Below are 10,959 nucleotides of genomic sequence, written 5' to 3' on the forward strand. Positions count from 1 at the left end.
TAACAAAGGAGATGGGCTGGAAGTTCTCTATGTATACCAATCAGAATTTATAAATTGCTCCATTACCTTTATTTCCCTTGGTTACTCTGGGAACATTAGCAATTATTCTCTCATGGGCTTGGCTCATAAAACTAATAATCTGGTGATTTAGTGCCTCGTGGCACGGTGCACCCAGTCTAGCCCACTCTAATCCATTCATCTTGCCACCTATTAGTTTTATTTTGGAGGGACAAATTGCTTTCCAAGAGAAAATGGGTCAATAGGTGTCCTCTATTAGAAATTGCTAACAATGTAACTGTTTTTTTTTCTGTGCATATGTGTTTGGTAGAGTGGTGCAGGCTGATTATCATTCTATTTGCATACTGGGAGGTTGCCTCAATTATCTTTCTTGGGCTGCATGACAAATTGCAAATAGCCAAGGTTATATATGCAATACTTAATTTATTCTGTATTTGGTTCTGTGCAAGTGTGTGTGTGTGGGTGCATTCTTTTATGTGTACGTCTACGTGTGCCACAAAATGAAGCCAACATTGTTGTATTTCTTTTTTTTCTTTTTCTTTCTCTTGGTGTGTCTGTGATCACGGAGATGGATGTCAGGGCCTGTGAGCTGAGAGGACTTTTGCTGCATGGTGGCTCCATCCCACTATACCATTAGCAGCTCCCCAGGGAGAGAAAGACCTGGAATCTGGAGAGACAGACCCAGATTAGCTCATAAATCACTGCCCTGGGGACCGAGGCAAAACAGTGACATCATCACTCTGAGACCTTCTGTCCTGTGATCTGGCTGACGGTGCAGTCCAGCAACAGTCGCTTTGAGCTGATATGAGTTGGCAGCAGACTGTGGTACAACACATTCCTCTCAAAACTGCCAGGGTTACTTAACATCTGTACCACCTTTAGTAAGTTTGTCATTTCAGTGACCAAATCTGTTTGTTTTGACTATGAAACAAGCAAAGTTAAAACTTTATTTTTCTTCCCATGTAGAAATAAATCAGCCATATATTTGTGTATGCATTAAAAACATTAGATACTAGATACGCTTGTATGCGATTGACAGTAACACACAAGCATGCATTCTCATGCTGTCACAGTACAGATCCTGCAGTGTTTCTGCTGCAACTCAGTGGCTGCTGCTGGCTGTGAAGTAGCGTTTGTGAGGCCCAGTGTGTAGTCGGGTCTGTAATAAGGCCTGTGGATCCCTCCCTCCCTCCCACATACACACACTCAGAGGTCTGTGGTCACACAGCTGGCCCCGTCTGGCCAACCACTCCAACCTCACCACTTCCCCTCTCTGGGTGGGATGACAGACGCAGGGAACAGGGAGAGAAGAAGGAAAAGGGGGACGGCCTTCCATGGGTTGCTCCCCAGATGTGGCCTGTCTGTCTGTCTGGCTGGAATGTGCTGTACATACAGTAGATGGATAGAGAGCCATTTAGACAAACAGGGAGGGTGTGTTTATGTATCCTAAAATGAACCTCTCACAGTCACATGGCACCTTGTGGCCCCTGCACCGCAGAGGGCCTGTCCCACGTCAGCTGGTCGCTTCTTCTCCCATCAGGACACACACCGTCACACAGCTGTAATACAGACATTTATCCCAAGTGAGGCATGCTGTCCACTAATATCACTATGCACACTGCGTGCAGTGTGTAGCTGACAGTAAAAACAAATGCTATGGGGTGAACGTTTTGGACTAAATGGAAGTTGACGGTTTTAATTCCGGTTCCTTTGGGGACTCACTTTAACTGGCTGAGAGGAGCCGTCTACCACAGTTCACTACGGTCCTGCTTTGTTAGTCCATGAAGGGTGGAGGGGATGCATTTGTCGCATGAGGGGAGTCATCATGGTCCCCCGGCGGCCGGCCTCTGTCCCCAACAGGCTATGCTGATGTAATCTGCCAGACTAAAACTTACATTTACACAGGATCCAGAGATGAGATAAGAGGCCCTAAGGCCGGCTTATCTGCTGCTATCGGAGGAGAGGAGCCGAGCCAACTTTCCTTCTCCTTCTCCCCCTGTGTCCTACAGCCCTGTTGTTCTGTCAGACTGCAGCAGATTTGTGTAATGACATCAGAGGGAGACTGAGGCCTGGCGACAGTGGCCCAAAGGCGCCCGAATCGTAAACCTAATTGGTGGCTGTCGCAAGTTAACTACATAGCAAATTTCCACATTCTCCCTGCGCTGCTTCAGTATTTGAATGGCTGAATAGCTATTTTAAACAGCTTGTGTCATTTGTAAGCAGCTTCTGTATATGGGGTGGTTGCATGTTGTGCCGAGGTATTTATACAGATTATTTAAGTATTTCAGTACAAGAATGCTGCTATACCTTTATTTCTTCATCCCATCTTCATCTCTAGCCCTTGCTCAGCTTGTTGCATGGTTAACTTTGCCTTGTAGTGAGGTTTGGGGAACATGAGGAAAGGTAACTAGGACATAATAAGGGAAATGATGTGCACATTTATGAAGGATCTTTGGCTTCTTTGCCTGAGGAGCCATTATAATGATGTGTAGGCTGCCTTGGTTACACAGCCATAGTCATTGCACGCAACCACAGTACCTCTGCCGGAGGCACCCACTACGCCACCACATTCAAAAATACTGCGATTGTCCCAGCCAATAGGCTGGCTCCACAGCCCAGGGATAAGCGGCTTCCCGACCTCAAAGCAAGGGGTCAGTGTGGAGGAAAAACATCACACAAGAGCCACAATTGCAGCCCTCAAACATGAAAAGTCTCTTTTTATTTTTGACAGGCTTCCCACTTTTAATGGCCGGGTCTACGTGCTGCATAAACAAACAGTGAGGCTTGGTCTGCGCAGGCAGCCAACAACGGTGGCTTTGGTGGTGAGCTGGATTACAGGCTACGATGGAGCTGTGGTTAAGATGGCACACACTGAGCTCCACTCAGTCTCTGTGACAGTCAATCGAGCTCTCTCCCACTTTCTAACAGCTCAGTGGTGACTGCAACATTTCCAGATGTCAGAGCTGTGGCTTCTGCAGGAGCCAATCCACACTGTAGGCTGAGTTAGGTGTAAAATATTTCCTGCATCTGCTGTTTAATATAAACTCTGTTGACTTTATCCCTTCAGGCACTTGATAGACTGTTGTATATATGTTTAAATCTTACACCTCATATCTCTGTTTTTTCCTGCAAGAGTAGATATATTGTCAATCTTTTGCTTCAAAAGAAAGCAGTCGCTGTTTTTGAGTCAGCTTTTCAGAGGATTTGTATCATTGTATAAAACTTAAATGCAAAGTCAGGAGTTCCCTGTATGCAATAAAGTTGTATCTGATCCCTCTCGTCACATATATCTCCTGACTGTGTGTGTTAATGTTTGTGAGCGTGTGTGTGTGCGTGTATGTCGGCTGCTGCTGCTCTGATGGATCTGCCTGTGTTTTCTCCTCCCATTCCTGCTGCAGTGCCTCCTCTTTCCAACACTGCTAATGACAGTAAGTTTAATTAGTGCCAGCAGGTCCCCCCACTAACTGTAACTTCATTAGCTGCTGTCAACAGGCCAAGCAGCGCTACACATAAACACAGCTCATTAGGACTCTGCCCTGTCTTTTGTCTCCTCCCTGCTCCAAAATCCAACACTATTTATCTCTGTATATCTCTCTTTGCATATACATATATAAATCTCACACCATAATGAGGGCACTCCAGTTGGGATGGATGGGAGGCTGTAAGGTCATTTTTCACTCCCTGCACAGACTGTGAAGCAGCAAAATAATGCAAATCCCTGGTTTTTGTTTTAGTTTCCTATTAAAAGGTGGAAACAGCTGGGATGTGGTGTGTGTTTCAAGCAGAAAATCCAGAATTTTGCAGTTATTATCCAAGCAGTAAATGTGATGATATCAAATGAGTCTTAATCATGAGACAGTAAATTGGAGTCAATCATACACGGTGGAACCCATGTGAAATCTATCTCATATTGATTTATCCTCTGACCCATAAATCTAAAGCATATCACTATTAACTTTACAGCTCACATCAAAGTGCATTGACTGACCCCTGCACAATCTTTAGTAAAAAGATCAATTTCCCCTAATAAGGATCTGTAGTGTTCGGTGTAGGTTTTTGCATCCCTAACAGTGGTTCTGGCAGTGTGTTAGTAACACTGTACCAGTAAATCCATTCTTAGCCCACAGAGGAGTGATTTATGAGACTGCAGAGGGTAAGCTTTCATGACTTCACTTTCTTTTCTGGAGAGCTGCGTTATTTGACATGTAAATGTGATCATTTGACTGGTCAATTATCCTCCATCCTTACTCTATTTGGCTGGCATTGTGCAGTGTTTCAGCGATGTTTGGCTGCTGATAGAGAGATAACCCCAAGCCTTGTTAGATTCCTGACAGGCGCAGCTTGTCAGTCTGTGGTTCTGAAACCTCCCTAATCAAAAAATCTCTTGGAGCAAGCCAGTGGATTCTGCAGGGGTGAGCGTCATCAAAGCCTTTCATGTTCTCTGGCTAAAGGGAGAGAGAGGGAGGGGGGAGAAAGCTTTAGCAGGTACACTGTGCTCTTTGTTTACCCTTTCTCTTACCAATCTGGTGCACAGATGGCCAACAATTATTTCTCTGTGTGCGCATTGCCGCTGGCGAGCCACCAGCTTTTCAGAGATTGGTGTAATCCTTTATTATTTATGATTGTCTGGGATTTTTGGATCAAGATTGAACACAATCTGTTGAATAACTGAGAGGAGCGGGAGGCAGCAGAGTGGAATGAAATGCAAACAAAGAGAGTGGAAATGGAGAAGTCAGGGCATCCATAATGAAGATGTGATGCTTACTCTTAGTAGAACTGCTCCTGAATCCAGCACACTTTAATCCCATTAACACTGACTAAATATACCATTTGTTTTAAGCTTGCCAGTGGTGGTGTTTATGCTAATAGCCTGGTAGCTCCAGGCGATTTCAGAAGACTTTTGGAGGGCACCGGCTAATAATTAGATTTAATAAGGAAGTCAATTTCTATCCTCATTTGAAATAAAAATAAGAGGCTTAGCCTCTCATAGGACAGGCATTAATTTGTTGATTTGGTCTCGCTTTCTCTCTCAGGGCTTCTGTCTCCATAATTCTTTAACCCTTCTGTGTCCTTATTTAGGGGACAAAAATACACTGATAGCAATATTCTGGGAACCACACAGCTATAAAATCAATCACTATATGATATGCAAATACGCTGATTACAAAACTACTTAGGTTGCTGAAGGATGAACAGTGGTGGAACGTAAACTCAGTACATTTACCCAAGGACTGTACTTAAGTACAAATTTACTTGTACTTTACCTGAGTGGTTCCATTTCCAGCTACTTTGTATTTTTTCCTGCACTACGTGTGTGCCAGCTGTAAGATTTTACATACAAACCAGATGATGCATTGTTACACATTAAACTACTCAAAAGTATTTAAAATAGAACAACTGTAACAGTAAAATGTTGCTTAAATGTTAAAACATCACTGATAATAATCCAATAATATAATATATATCGTTGTAACACTCAGATGGGCCAATTTCTGCATTGAGTATCTTCTCTTTTACTACTTAAAGTACATTTGAGTACCATTTTCAATGTATGACTTCTACTCATTATTTTTCAGTAGTATTGATACTTTTACTTAAGTACAGTGGTGGAAGAAGCATTCAAAAACCTTTCCTCAGTTACTGTACAATATTCTGCACTACAAGTTGTAAGTTACATGTTATATTTAGTTATATATATATATATCTCAGAATGATGGTTCAACATGATGGCCTTCATGGAAGAAGGAACCACCATGTTTCTACAGTAGCCCAGAAGTAAACACTGGCTGTAGATAGAGCCTTTTGGGTTTTTCTACAGTTTCACAGCCACCATAGTTTCTCCTAGATGCTTGAAAGGAGAGGGTGAGGTGTATTCAATTGGTTGCATTCTGCAACTTCAACTTCAAAAACCTTTTATGTTTAACAATACATTGTACATTGTAAATGAAAATTGTATGATAAATCTTAATCTTCCTCTGCAATGTAGTGGAGCAGAAGAATAAAGCATAAAAAGCATATACTCAAGTAAGTAACTAAAGTAAAACTGTACTTAATTACTTTTGTGCCACTGCTTAAGTAAAGGATTTGAACACTTCTTCCACCACTGGTGCAGTGTTGTGCTGCAGAGTTCCAGCTACAGTTTATAGGTGCTGCTCATCATCCTGGTGGACTGCTGGGCTCTGCTCTGCCGGGCTCATGAGCAGGAGTTCCAGCTGGAGGAGCTCTCTGATCTGCTGTCAGACGGCAGGCTCACTCTCCCCTGCCCTGATAACTTCCTCAGCTCTCTATTATTCTTCTCTACCCAGTCAAGCTTTTTTTTTTTTTTTCTTCCCATCCCCTCGCTCTCTTTTTCAACTTAATAATGGAATCAAGTACCCCTCCAGAGCAAGCAGCAATGCTGGTCTGCTGGTGAAGGAATCATTTTCAGCGAGCATGTGTCAGTCAGCAGGTATAGGAGCACTTGTGGAGTCAATTTGGCATGGAGGAGTGGGGCTATATTACTGTGTGCCAGGGAATATGAAATGCTCCTCAGTGAGGCAGAAGTGGTGAAATGCGGTATATGAGGACAGAAGCTTGTGGCCTCAGAAGGACATTTCTGAGATACTACACAGCTCACATTATCATTTTGGAGCTAGTTAAAGGGCTCTGCTTACCATTCATTACACTGTGTGATAAATTCATCTCAGCATTGACTTCTACAAGGTTACTTCATCACATTTCTCACCATTTTTGCCGTATACTGTTAAATCTGTTTGATGTAACATTCAACCCTCATATAACACTTAGCTTAACAATTCACAGACCCTGACCTCAGTAGCAATTGCACTTTTCTTGCATGGGCTGTTACCTTAACAACATATTTTCTTTCGAGACAGTCATGTGAAGTCATTCCCATGCCATGTGAATGTAATCATGAACCATAACTGAATTTAGGCCTAAAGAATCTTTTTAATCACATTAGCCATTCAGCAAACTGGATTAGAGGAACAAAATCTGTGTTGAGCAGCTCAAGGTCTTCTCAATCAACTGGTACCACTTGATCCTCTGATCAGTTTAATGCGGAATCTTTTCTTAGTAACTGCGTCCTGAATTATGGAGCGAGTTGAGAAGGAGACCGCCGGTGGGGAATAATTCAATACACAGACTAGCTGTGAGCCTTTGGCCTGTAACTATCTGTAATCTGCAGTTTGTTGTCAAAATAGAAATGATGCAGCTATGCATTTTCTGAGCTGAGGGTTTGTTGAACAAGCTCTCACTACGGCAATTCTGATTCTTGATTATGCAGTGTGAAGGGTGTGAGTGAAAATGAAGTTTAGGAGGGCTACTGTGCACCACCATTACCTCTCTGGAAGTAGGCTGCTGAATTTAAGTGGATAGGAATATAACTGGCAGCCTTCCAGCTCTGCTGTGGGATGTGGTGGACACAGAACAATAACAACATAGCAAGACAACAACTGTGTGTACAAGGATGTGACAGAAGGTGAGGTGTTCACGTATCAGGTCCGCTGGTTCAGCACTGAGACGTGTTAAAGAGCAGAACTTCTGAGGCTTTCTATGTTTTAGTTGCACTGTACATCATTATATTCTTACCTGTAAGGACTCACAGAAATGAATATTATGAATAGTGTGCTAAATTAAAACTGTGATTTATGTGACTAAACTTTAATTGAAAGATGCAGACATCAATGTTGCTATGGACAAACATAGCCAACAGTTTTATTGTTACTATGAGCTGTTTTTTAATTGTCATATCAACTTTCTGGGTGTTAATGGTGGATGTTTTCCGACTGTTATGTCAGATGAATACACAAAGTTGTGGTTTGGTTTCAATTTCTCACTTCTCATTACTTTAGTATGTTTGTTAGCATGTTGAAGCATTGACATTGAGGTGGCTTTCTATAGACCAAAGGATGTTTGTTTGTTTGTTTGTTTGTTTTATTTATATTTGAACAGACAGAATTAATTCCAAAATATGGAGCTTGTATCGTCTGGAGTCACAAAGGAGAAGAGTCTTGGGAAATATTAACACATAATAATCTTGGCTGATGAACTAAGTGTACATACGGCTTTTGGTAATAATTTGCAATACTTATCAGTGTATTGTGGAAAGGAAAACCCCTCAAACAGCAAACTATTTTGGAAATTTTTTGCGACATAAGTTTTCAAAACTCGCGAAAAATGTGGCCCAAGAACCATTGTTTGGTTTGTCCATTCTGGGCAACTGTAGAAACATGGCGATTCAACATGACAGCCTCCATGGAGGAGAACCCGCTCCCTCTGTTGACAAAAACTGCTCATTCTAAGGTAACGAAAACACAACAATTCTTATTTTCAGATGATTGTACACTGATGAAAACATCCTTATCAATGTCATATTCTATTACTGCCAATAGATCCTCCTAAATGTTAGACACTGGACCTTTAAAAGAAAATCACACATGCATAAAGCAAACTCTAATGAATGTCTGTACTCATATTTATCAGCGTGGCACTGTTGATAGCAGAGAATATTAATTTCAAAGTAGCAATTTGTTCTATGTCCTCAGCAGAGGTCTACAGCTCCAGATTCTTGCCAAAAACCTAATCTTTTTGTTTTGAGACACTCTTCTTGTCTGCATTTTTTTCTCCTTTGATAAGGACCTTCATCCTGTTTTCATTGATTACTGTCTGATGAGTCATCCTGATTATACAGTACAGGCAATTCATCTTTCCACCACACACTGTGGGCCCTTTGTTACATGGAATGTGTGTGTGTGTGTGTGTGTGTGTGTGTGTGTGTGTGTGTGTGTGTGTGTGTGTGTGTGTGTGCTCGCGTGTGCGTGTGTGTTTCTGCCTCCTGCCTGTGAATGACGTGACTGCACAGCATGTATGTGTTTGTTTGTGAATGTGCAGTATGTCTGTGTGCATCTCCATATAAACAGCATGCTAGTACCCTGAAGTGTAAGTCACTGCAATATACACCCAAGCCTGTGCAGTAACAGGGCCCCTCATTTTCTGCTTCATGAACAGGAAACTTAAGCCAGTGTGTGAGAGAGAAAAATGGCCAAGTCATTTATTAACTGCAAGTCACATTAATGAGCCAATACTGTATAATCTCCAAATACATCCAATATAGGTTCATGATAAATAGTTCCGCCATGTCGTTGATCTTTGCCTTGTTCTGCAGCACCATGATTTCAAACAGTAGCTTAGTGGAGTTATACCAATTTTTACACGGAAATACACAGAAAGCATGACAGTTATAGCTACCTTCGAACAATAAGCACCCACGGTAATTGTTCTGGGGAAGAAGCAAAATAATTCCTCACTAGCTGTATCAGAGCTACGTGGAAAAAAGACTCAGTTCAAAGTGGCAAGAGTGAGGACAATCCCTGCTCTGTCAAGAATTAGAGCCACCTCTGCAAATAGGCCAGTGTGTAATGCCTGAGGGTGGGAGTTTCACTGAGGCTGGGGTTTCCGTGTAAATAAACAGTGTGGGGGTCTCAGTGGGCGGAGGGCCCCCTCTCCCTGGGGTTTGGCCCGGCCTTTTGTTGCCTTTAATCCAAGCACTCTCTATTGAAAAGCAAGGAGGGGAGGGGAGGGGGGGTGCCTGGCTGAGATTAGCCCGCCGGCTCTTGTGTGTGCTTGAGTTTCTCACAGACTGCCTCCATACTTTTGGAAATAACACAGTTATCCCACATCCTCAAGGTGGCTGACAAGAATGACAAGCAAGGCGACTGCTGGGCAAGCTCAGACCTTAACATGACAAAATGACCTTAGCATTCCCAAAAAGCCTCTGCTCATACTCGGTGTAAAAAACGTGGCTGGTTGTTTCCCGATTTAGTCACTTCACACAGGCCTTAAGTAGTTGATTTAATTTATCAGCACAACCATGATTAAGTTCAGTATTGTATAAGATTACATGTTTTCCACGTGTGAAGACCCCATGTCACATCTCTTGCTAATTTAACAGCTTTGAATATGTGTTATACATTAAAAGACTGGAGATAATATAATTAGTCTTCCGTTTTTATGCATCTGGTGTTGTTTTTCTTCATTTCACAAGCTTGCCATCATAGCCAAGAAATAACTGAATTAAGTAGCTTTTCTTGTATTCATCATAAAAACAAGAGGACAAATGCCTTTTTCCCCCCTACTCTTCTGATTGTGGAAACACTTCATCCATCCATACAACACAACATTAATATTAAGGTCGCCTCTCGTGTTTAATGTTAGAACAGGTCGATTGGCCTTTGTGATAAAAAATAAACAAGGCCCTTTTTTTTTTTGTCTGCTCGTTACATGGACCCATATGTTAAAAAAAAAAACTACAGGTTGTAATGTTACAACTGTTTGCATGCTTCCTTTCTTCCTTTTGTTTAATGTAGGCTCTCATTACCACGTGGTGGTAACAGATTGTTTGAACTGGAGAGAAAAGCCATTCGAAGCTAATTAAGCAGCCATTCCCGGCTCTATTCACAGGCAGAGGACCGAGGAGCACAGGCATTTGTCAGCGCTTGACCCCGCGTGGTATTGATTGACAACGCTGCTCCGTGAATGACAGGCTCGACGCCGCTCGGCCAATGGGAAGCCGGCGAGTAAGTGCACCGCGCTCCGATTGGACGAGAGGCCTTAAAGCCGCAGAGGAGTCCCACGTGGGGGCTGAGTTGAAACCTTCAAAACAAGGCGTAGAGGCTCGCGCTCAGACATGGCTGATGTTCACATCAGACAAAGGCAATCATCTCTTCTCTCCCCGCAGTGCAACTATTACACAAATGCTGATAGGTAGGCGCGCGATGAATCACGAGATATTTAAAGCTTAAAAAAAAAAAAAAAATTGTATGTCGAGTCCGCCTCGTGAGCTTCAGTTTGGTGGATATCGTCGATCGATGGGTCATTATTGTGTCCTTCACGGTGTGTGTTGGGGTTTTTTTAGGTGGTGGGGGAGTTTAACCCGCATAT

The sequence above is a fragment of the Dicentrarchus labrax genome, unplaced genomic scaffold (genome assembly GCF_905237075.1).
Source record: "Dicentrarchus labrax unplaced genomic scaffold, dlabrax2021, whole genome shotgun sequence".
Lineage (NCBI taxonomy): Eukaryota > Metazoa > Chordata > Actinopteri > Moronidae > Dicentrarchus > Dicentrarchus labrax.